This window comes from Wolffia australiana, chromosome 17 (genome assembly GCF_029677425.1).
Source record: "Wolffia australiana isolate 7733 chromosome 17, ASM2967742v1".
In the NCBI taxonomy this organism is placed as follows: Eukaryota; Viridiplantae; Streptophyta; class Magnoliopsida; order Alismatales; family Araceae; genus Wolffia; species Wolffia australiana.
The window spans coordinates 7,903,496-7,914,490 of record NC_135851.1 but is presented as its reverse complement, the minus strand read 5'-3'; positions in this window follow the sequence as shown (position 1 = coordinate 7,914,490).

Genomic DNA, 10,995 nt, shown 5'->3' with positions numbered 1-10,995 from the left:
TACTCTTTGGGACCTTTCATTAAAATTCAAAAAATGTGAGATGTTCATTAACTTCAATAAAACCTAAGTTTGTGACCCTCTAGGCCCATGTGCAAATCAAGTTAATAACTCTAGCAGCCTAATTTTTTGTATTCGTTAAGCATCTTCATTTGCTATCTTAACACAAGTTTAATTAAACCTGAATTCATTTAACTCAACCAGTAGTTTAATTTGTTGGCCTACAACCACATAGTCAATTACTCTTCATACATGAGTGGGATTAAATAGTGATATTAAATCTAGATATTTAGATATCCACCTTGAGTATCATCCGAATTTGAATATTTAACACATGGTTGAAGAGTTTTGATCATTATATTCTGATCTCATCATAATTACTCAATCAATACATGCTTTCAAGTATTTTATTATTAACATCATGACTAAAGAATAATTATGAATAAAGGATTACTTCAGTGATCATAAATGGGACATGTAAGTTTGGTTAGCTTGTATGCCCCATAATATGTATCATATGTTTCAAGGTGGATATCTAAATAAAAAATAAAAAAATTTTGAGGATGTAAAAATATAATTCTTTGAAATTAAAATTAAAAATACTGAAGCTAAAGAAATTAATCTGTGATTCCCATATATGTATCATAAATTAATGTAAAAATGTGAGGATGATTCAAGAGTTATCTCGTGAAGTCTGTTTTGCTCTAATTTTCTCAATTAAATTGATATAATAATGGAGGTCTTTAGATGACCTTCAAATCAAGGATAGAAAAACTCTTCAAAAGTTTATTTCTTGTGAAGAGATATAGTCCATAACAAGAAGAGATAAAATTTAACACTTAGGGTGAAGTGAGTAACAGAAGGATATTATTACTTAATACAACTATGAAATAAAATGTTTACAAGGATAGGGTTGAATAATTTGTAATAGTTAAAGTTGATCATGATTGGGTGCCTGATTGTCAGAAATTACAAACTTATAGTGCAGGATAAAGGTTATATTTTTTCATATTAATCTTCATTATATTTTCCTTCAGTTTACGACCAACACATATGTTCATGTGGGGACAGCTGTTCATTCTACATATGACTTAAAAACTTAGTAATGTTTTCCATATCATGTTTTACTATATATTTTACAATTATTTGAAAATTTATTGCGGTACAAAACTAAACTGAATTTGTGCTCATAATTTAAAACCTAAACGGGATCATCCCCCCTCGGTATAAGAGGAGATTGACTCAAGGAAAATAATGCAGAAAATTTCCTGGCAAGGGTAGTGAGGATATTAGAGAAGACACTCTCCAATGATTCCTGTTATGCATAAGTACTAATCGAATGACAGATTAGGGTTTGGCGATGAACCATACCCTAAGTCATTCGAGAGTCTCGTGTAGATGATGGATTATACATATACAGTAACCGATGATGGTAAAGGTTCCATTAGAGAGTTCAAGACTACTTGGTATCTTCTAGAGTACGAGGTGTACCTTGGCAACCCACGACCTGGAAACTTAACCTATCGATTGGGTTAAATCAATCCTTATTTAATTGATCAATATGTTGATATAGTTAAATAATAAGGTTGGTCAATAAATGTTATTGGGCCACCAAAGTTATTAACTAGAATGATACATGGGCCTAGAGGGTCGCACACATAAGGTCATAAGGGCGTTGGTGGATATATTTAACTTTGTAGGGTTTTTAAGAAAAATCTTAAGTGAAATATAAAGAGGGGAAGGGGTCTCATTTTAAGCACCCATGCAAGCCTGATTTGAGAGCCCTCCTAATAACCTGCAAATTAACATGTTTAATTGATGAATTTTACATTATATTAACATGTATTAATGACCATATTTGCATGTTATCATATACAAATATAGATAAATCATATACATTTTGATTTTATTGTTATTTCTAAATTTATAGAATTTTACATGGTATTTAACCTCATTTCATTGAAGAAATAATTTTTACTAGGCATTAAATTCTTGGCCAGAGGTTGGTAACAGTTTTCCTATTTTTCTAGAATTTTTCCCATATTTTTATATATATATTCCGACCATTTTATAGCCAAGAAATGATTTTTTTCATATTTAAATAATACATATTCTATCTATTTGGCATTTTACAATATATTAATAATTATATCACGTGGCATCCAGGTCATTCACCCCAAATTTGGGTGAATAACTGGATGCATTTTTAATAATAATTTTAAGAGAGAGATAGAGCATCATTTTCTCATTATGGCATTGCAATGCGCGATGCCATAATGAGCGAATGATTTGCTCAAAAGACAACATGGCACTGGCGGCGAGGTAAAGATAAGATTCATTTTTTAGTTACTTTTCGTGCAATAAATGCACGCGGAGAATTGATAAGCCAAAAATAGGGATAAATTGTATGCAATTTTAAACCCTTGTCGTTGTCAATTTGAGGTTATACAATAATATTTATAAAACCCTAACTTAAGATGTATAGTGATAAGTAAAGGTATCGTCCAAGGGAAGCTAGTAAGGAATTCAATTTGATGGTAAAGATCAAATCACCCTAATTAGATGAGAAATTTGGAAAGGGGGGTAGAAGAGAGGGATGAATAGAAGAAATAGGGAGCTCTAAATTGGCTTCTTTGATCGAAAGAGAAGGGTCAAAGGGGTCAATTAGAGAGGTTGAGAGGGAAATTTTGAATTGGTTTGGTTGGTTTTGTAGGTTTGATAATTCAGAAGTAACTACACCATTAGATAATAAAAAGGAAAATTTAATCTCCAAGAATATTAACCCTTTTATAAGTTTTTTTTATAGTTTTCTTTTATATGCATTTGGAATAGCTAGGAAATCTCTCAATTTCTCCTCTCAATCCTAGTCAGGGCTTGTACATTCCGCTCAAGCCACGCGATTTAGAAGTTCAAACAGGGATCAAGAAGAACAATTAAGAAATGCAACTAACAACATCCAAAATACACCAAAAGTTCAAATACAAAGAAGAAAAAATACCAAATAGGTTGATCCAAGCTGGGGCTCCTAGCTGTCTTGCAGTTGTGATAGAGCACCATCAAGAATGAGCTCTTCCTCTCGAAATTTAGCTTTTATACTTAGGTTACATGGTTAAAATTACCATATTACCCCGGTTTAGTAATTAATTTTTATCTATCAATGTAGGCTTGATCTAAATGATCCAACCATACAGATAGAAATTGGGGATTAAGACGAGCAAATCCATAAAAAATCATCTCAATCGAACTTCAGGATCAAAAGTTATTAATAAATAAATTTTAAACCAATTTAAGCCATTGGATTTAAATTCATTTATTTATTCATTTCTTTTTTTAACATGCCATGATGTGTCATCCTCTCATTGGTGGGCGCATTTTTAATTCTCCTTTTTGTGGAAAAGTCCTTTAGAAAGCTTGGAATTGCTGCTGAACTGCCGCCCAAAAATATTTGTGTATATGCCCCTTGTACATTCTCTCTCCTCTAATTTATCATAAAAACCGTTAAAAAATAGTAAATAATTACAATAAAATCCTGTAACTGTTTAAATAATAGATTTACGCCTGCATACACAACTGAGAGCTGTTTTGATGGCATAATTGCAACTGAAATTTACAAAAAGCCCCTAAAAGAGTAGAAATTGCTTTAAAACTCATTTTCTCATTATAAATATATCCTTTTCCTCTTTGAAAATTCATTTCTCACTTAAATCTCAAAAAATCCAATTAAATCCTAAATAAATCTAGAAAATTCCATAAAATTCTAGAAAATTCAGTATTTCATCCCCATAATAATTAAGCTCAAAATTAAATTTTAAACCTGATATTTTCATTTAAAAATAATTATTTCAAGCTCAAATAAATATCATAAATTCATAAAATTAACAGAAAATTAGGGGAAAATCAGAAATCACTTGGAAACATTAAATTTATGTAAATATATGATAACAACCCCATTCTAAGCTCTTTAAATGCATAAAATTGTGCTAATAGCATGAAATAAAGACCGGATTTAGGGTGTTATCAAGAAATTGATAACACCCTAAATAGTTATCTACCTCGTACCAGAGTCAGTAAGCCGCGTGCATTAAATGCACACTTACATTTTCAAATGCTGTTATTTGGCATGCGAAATCGATTCCCCGCATGCGTTTAATGCACGCGACGGTCAAAATGCGCGTCCACTAATGATTAATGAAAAGCCATTTTGTCTTTTTTATTTTTTTATTTTAAAACAATGCTGACATTCTGATGTGGAGCGTTTCTGGCTGTTTAAACACATTGATCATTCTCCAATGATTGCGCCCTGCAGACGCGGTCAATGACGTGTCAGAACGTGATATGAGAAGGGGAAAAACAAAAAAATGCACCAACCAGTCACAAAATGCCATTTTTTACCTTTTTGAAGGAGAGATAAATTAATCTAACGGCTAGGATTATTCCTCAATAAAATAACGATATCTTGAGATCTAGCCGTCCGACTGAGCTGACATTTTGAGGGCATGTTTGTCTTTTCCTCCTCTACAATCTAGCCGGTTGGATCTTTAAATAAAGGTCTGGAAGAAGGCAAAATTCACTTTTTGAAGCTCTCCCCAAGGATTTGGCCAGGAAGTACACATGAGTTGCTTTGGAAGTTGACAGATCTTGATTCTGCATTCAATGTTGTAAGTTTATGATTTGTATTTTTTGAACTTCTTCTTGAGAAATTCTAAAATGCCTTGGCATGGTGAAATGTACATGACTTAGAAGTTGTTTTGAATGAAATTAACATTGCAATTTGAGTCTGATTTGAGATATGATTTTTAACCTTTAATTTTAAATAGATTTGGAAAAATTCTGCATTTTAAGATTTTTAAATTAGGGTCGGATTTCACCTTTTCCCCAAATTCTTCACTTTCTCTCTCTAGGTTAATTCGTCTATTTTCTCTCTCTAGAATTCAAAATTAATTGTCTGGAAATTTAATTCAATATATAAAAAATCTAAATATAAAATTTCATCCAAAAAGTCATCTATCTTGAAGTCCAATTTCAAAACCCCTTTCTTGATTATTAAATTCCCAATTTTAATTCATAAAAATTGTTTTAAATTTTTATAATAATTTGGAAGTTAATAATTTGAATTAATCTGATCTTATAATTAAAATTATCCTATCTTGAGCTTTTTGATTGAAAATATTTAAAATCAAAATCAAGTTTTACTTAATTTTGATTTATTAAAAACATCATTAAGTATAATTAAGGTTTATTAATTAAAATTGGATAAAATTTTTGCTTGCTACCTCCCTGTGGTTTGACCCCTTGCTTTCTCTATTCACTGTATTTAGTGATTTTATTGTATAAGTTTAAACGCCCAATCAACGACGTATTTACACATTAATTTTAGGCTTATCACCTCCCTTTCTTCATTCTCTACATAAACCAAGGAGAGGGCCTCAAAGAAGAGTTGAAGAGGAAGATGTGGAGATCCAAGCGCCGAGTGATCACGTGGATACTTCTAGGGCTGGACGCATGAACGGCTTCAGAACAATCTTAAAGTGAGCAGGTCAAGGGTGGAATAAGTTCCCTAAAAAAGGTACATTCAATGTTTTATTTTAAAGATTGATTGTGAATCAATCGAACACGCATTCACATCCATAGAAACATGTTTTCCATAGACGAACTAAGGCACTATACCCAACACATTTCTCAATTAAGAAAATGAGAAAACACAGATTTGATTAGAATTAATGTGATCCAGTATCAATCTTTTGTTGCACAAGTTGTTTAAGTTTTGTCTCAATCAATGCCTTAGAGCCCAACACTTGTCCCCCGAGGTTTTTCACAAAATGAATCAGAAATGAATCGAGGCCTTGTCTCGTTTATCCCCCAAAGCCTACTAGGATCCACATAAGTTTTGTATATTGAGCTAATCCAAATACATATAAATATAGATATTCAATTAGAAGTAATTGCTTTATATTTTTTAGGGGAAAATATTTTGAATATCTAATAAAGTATCACAGGCTTGTTCAACATACCTTCATTTTACCTAATGCTTTATTTTCTTTCTCCCTTCTTGTTGTCTCTTTCACATTTTTATGCTGATCCATATTCACTCCTCATGATCAAATCAAAACTCTCTATTTGAAATATCATCGGAGCACCTCCATATGTATCCTCATTCTCCTACTTGTAAGATTCAAAATACTCCACTAAATTTGAAAATAAACTACTCAGAAAATTATAAGAACCTGAAAATGAATCAGAAATTGATTATGTGATGAAGTATTCAATGAATCTCCAACAAATCTTTGACACGCGTATTCCTCTTTTATCCGTCATTCCTCACTGTTATCTTTTGTTAGCTTACAAATTATTCAATTATGAAGAAAATAGCATGATTCTAAATGACGAGAGTTTATTTATGAAAAGAATTAAAAATTAACAAATGTTTTTTAAAAATCTCCACATAGTGATCGCTTGGATAAGGTCAATAATGGGACAAAATCTCGGCCACAGTATTGCTTTTCTTGCAATTTGGCGAAGCCTACATCAACAAGTGACTTCATAACTGTCTGTGTGTTGCGCCTCTCTCTCACTTTTTAGAAGATGTCATTGTTCTTACCTACGGAACTATGAGAGAGCTGTATTTTCTGATTTAGAAGAATTAATTTCATGGTCTACCATTAATGCAGGGTCCTGGAGGACCAGTTTACGAGCATTTAGGATTGGATAAATAAAATACTTTTGTCAATTGACATAATATTCAAGCTTCTCGCTTTGCTTCTCATATGGTGTAGAAATCCTTTTGACGTGGTAAAAGATCCTGAATTGTCCACTTGTAGTTTCAGACGAAGTACCGGACATATTTCTCAACTGAAATTGAACTTAAGCTAAGAGTCAAGATTGAAGGCCATTAACGTGAAACAAGTGACTGGCCTTCAATCATCTCTTGCATATACATATCACCTATGCTCATAAAATGCCTTTGCAAACTTGACTTTGCATGCAAGGTTAGTGGGCTAAGCAAACATATCTTGACTCCATATTTGGACGTACAACCCTAAACTTAATGTGTGATCCAAAACCAATGGCTCTGATACTATGAAATTAATCTAGAAAAAAGAGAAATAAGACACATTTCAGAGGTATGTTACTGATTGTGAAATCCTCCAATCTTTGCATGGTATGTTGATTTATATTTACTATAAGTATGTTAATTTAAAACAGAAGTATTTGTACTTGATTCATATTTATTATAAGGCTCTTTATCAGTCATTGTGTTTCTCTTTCTCTCTCTCTTAGACCATGTATCTCTCGCATAATCTTTTTTCACTATCTCTCTCTCATTCACTTTATGTCGCTCTGTCAAACACTCTCTCACTCACACTATCTCTCTCTGAATCTCATTCTTTCTCTCTTAGACTCTTCCTCTCTCTCTGTTTTTTTCCTCTCTCAAACTGCCCCTCTCGCACTCTTTTTCTCTCTTCAAAACTTTCCCACTCTTACTCTTTTTGTCTGTCTATCTGTCTCTCGCAGGATCTCCCTCATCTCTCTCCTACTCTTTCTCTCTCTGATGGGAAATGTGTAGAACATTTCCCTTCTCTCACTCCCTCCCCTTGCTCCCTCTCTCTCTCTCTTTCCCTTGACTTTTCTCTTATTTCTTTCTTCTCTTTAGCGCTCTGCTTTTCTCTCTTCTCACTCAGCTACATTCTTTGACTTTTGTCTTCCACTTATTATCTCTGTCTCTCTTTTTTTTATTGACTGTTTTACCATTCTTTTCCCTCACCAATTCTTTCTTATCCTTTTCTCCTCTACTACAACAATATTTGACTTTTTCAAAATCTCACTTCTCTTAAGTTTCTCCCATGATCAGCTTGAACCGTTCCACGTACAAGATTGTTTTATGTTTTTCTCTGCCGCTCTTTCTTAACTGTTCACATTTCATTATGTTTTTGTAACTACATGTTTCTTTTCTTTAAAAGGGCCACAAGTCTATCTGTAAGGACATCTTTGCTTGAAGTTAATTATGAACTGTATCTTTCCTTCAAAAAGAGTGATATTCTGATGATAATGGATATGAAAGGGACTATAGTGGCATCAGCAATACATTATCAAGTCTTTTACCTCAATCCTTAATATCACGAGATCACCAAGTCTTTTAAAAAGATCAGCTCCTCTTGGTTCCCTTTCCTCCTTTCTTCAATATATTATCTTCTTCCCTCATCATGTTCAACATTTGATGATTAATATCATCAACCTTTGATCCACATCTCACACCTCATTCTCCCTCTCGCCTCACATTTTGCTCCCATCTTGATATATTTATTCCTTCTCTTGCCCTATTTTGTTTCTCTTGTCAGTTCACATTCATCCCATCTCTTCCACCCTCCACACGCTAGACGTGATCATCTTCTCTCCTGAACCTGATTTTTTTCATTTCCATTAACATCCTAACTGAACTCCACCAATAGTTGTCACTGATCTAAACTTCTCCATCACTGATCTATTTCTCTCCCTTCATAATTGTTTCCCACGCCTTCCCTTTTGCTTTCATACCCTTGAAAGGAGGTGCAGATTATGGCCATTAAACATCATAACAATCAAAATATTAGCTCCCTTCTCTGAGTTACCTTGTGATGCCTTCATTTTGAGATAGTTATTGGTTAATGATAATAGTTGATTTGCTTCGAGTGGTTATGCAATATTGTGGTTTCTTATGTTCTAAACTTTGATTGGATAGTTTTGAACCATCTATGTCCATTAAATTATGGTAATCTGAATCATTACTTTGATTAGTCATTGTTAAGTCCATAGCTCACGGATTAAAATCCAGTACCACAAGAATTAAACCCATTTGGATCACCTTTAGAGAATATTTTAACAATATTTAATTATATTAATTAATATTTAAACAAATCTGCATGTTTATTCTGCATCACACACTCTCTTTTTCCACTCTTTTATATCTCTCAGACTTTTTCTCTCAGACTCTTTCTTCCTCACACATACTCTTTTTTTCACTCTCTCTCTCAAACTCTCACTCTATCTCAGACCCTTTATTCCTCTTTTTATCTTCTTTCTCACGTGCTTAACATTTGATGCTTAATATCATCAACATTTGATGCGTCACTCCCTCTCTCTCATAATCTTTCTTTCTCATTCTCTCTCAAACTCTCACTCTATTTCATACCCTTTCTTTCCCTTCTACTCTGTCTCATATTTCCGTGCTTCCTTTCTCTCCCCTTTCACAGACTATCTTTCGCTCCTCTCTATCTCTTTCTCTTCTCTCTCCCCTCGCTTTCTATATATCTCTTCCCTCTCTCTCCGCCCCTCCATCTCTCTCTCTCTCTCTCTCTAGTGTCTCCCCCGTCTCTCACTCTTTTTGTCTCCCCCTCCATCTTTCTATATGTCTCTTCTCTCTCTCATCCCCTCCATCTTTCTTTCTCTATGTCTCTCCCTCTTTTTGTTCCCCCATCTCTCTTTCTATCTCTCTGTCTTTCTCTCTCTCATCTCTCTTCTCCCCTTTCTTTCTACTCCCTATTCTCTCTCTCTCTCTTTCACTCTCTCTCTTCTCCCCTCTCTTTCTATTCCCCAGTCTTTCTTCTCTCTTTTCCCCTCTCTTTCTACTCCATATTCTCTCTCTCTTTTCTCTTCTCTATTACACCCTCTTTTTATATTCTCTAGTATATCTTCTCTCTTCTCCCCTCTCTTTATATTCCCTATTCTCTCTTCTCTCTCTCTCTCTTTCTATTCTCCAGTCTCTCTTCTCTCTTCTTCCCTCTCTTTCTATTCCTATTCTTTCTCTTCTCCCCTCTCTTTCTATTCCCTAGTCTCTCTCTCTCTTCTCTCTTCTCCCCTCTCATTCTATTCCTATTCTCTCTCTTCTCCCGTCTCTATATATTCCCTAGTTTCTCTCTCTTCTCTCTTCTTATCCCTCTCTTTCTATTCCCCAGTCTCTCTTCTCTCTTCTCCCCTCTCTTTCTATTCCTATTCTCTCTCTTCTCCCGTCTCTATATATTCCCTAGTTTCTCTCTCTTCTCTCTTCTTATCCCTCTCTTTCTATTCCCCAGTCTCTCTTCTCTCTTCTCCCCTCTCTTTCTATCTCCTATTCTCTCTCTCATCTCTCTTCTCCCCTCTCTCTCTTCTCTCTTCTTCCCCCTCTCTTTCTATTCCCCAGTCTCTCTTCTCTCTTCTCCCCTCTCTTTCTATCTCCTATTCTCTCTTCTCTCTCTTCCCTCTTCTTCCCCCTCTCTTTCTATTCCCCAGTCTTTCCACTCTCTCTCTCTCTCTTCTCCCCGCTCTCTCAACTCTCTCTCTCTCTCCCTATACATATGTATAGACCAAACCCTGAACGCACCTATAGTCAATTTCCATAGCCATGTCACCTGTGAAGCTTGGCCATGGAGCCGACCCTACTCGACGCGCTCGGCACCGACACCGTCTCTGTAATGGTGCCCGTCTCCATCTCCATGCTCCTCGTCACTCTCCTCTTCTCTTTCTTTGTCTTCCCATCCCCCAATCTCCTCCTCTATTAGTGACCTTAACTGAACAAAAACCAACCTGAACAGAACTAAAGTTTAGGTAAGGTTTAGATCTTTGCTAAAAACATGGATCAGACGAGATCGTCAAACCCCATATATACACATACCCATAGCCAAGGCCCCTTGTGAAGCTCGGCCATAGAGGCGACCCTCTTCATCGTGCTCGGCAGCGAGATCACCTCGGTAATGGCTCGCGTCTCCATCTCCATGCTTCTCGTTGTTTTTCTCCTCTCCTCCCTCGTCGCCCCATCCCCAATCTCCCCGATTAGTGACCTAAAGCAAACAATAAAGGACATGAACCAAAAAAAAATTTCGGCAAAGTTTAGATCTTTGCTGAAAACCCAGACCGGACCAGACCCGACCAAACCGGACTAGGACTGTCAAGCCCTATACATACACATACCCATAGCCAAGTCCCCCTGCGAAGCTCGGCCATGGAGTCGACCCTCCTCGACGCGCTCAACGGCGATATCATCTCAGT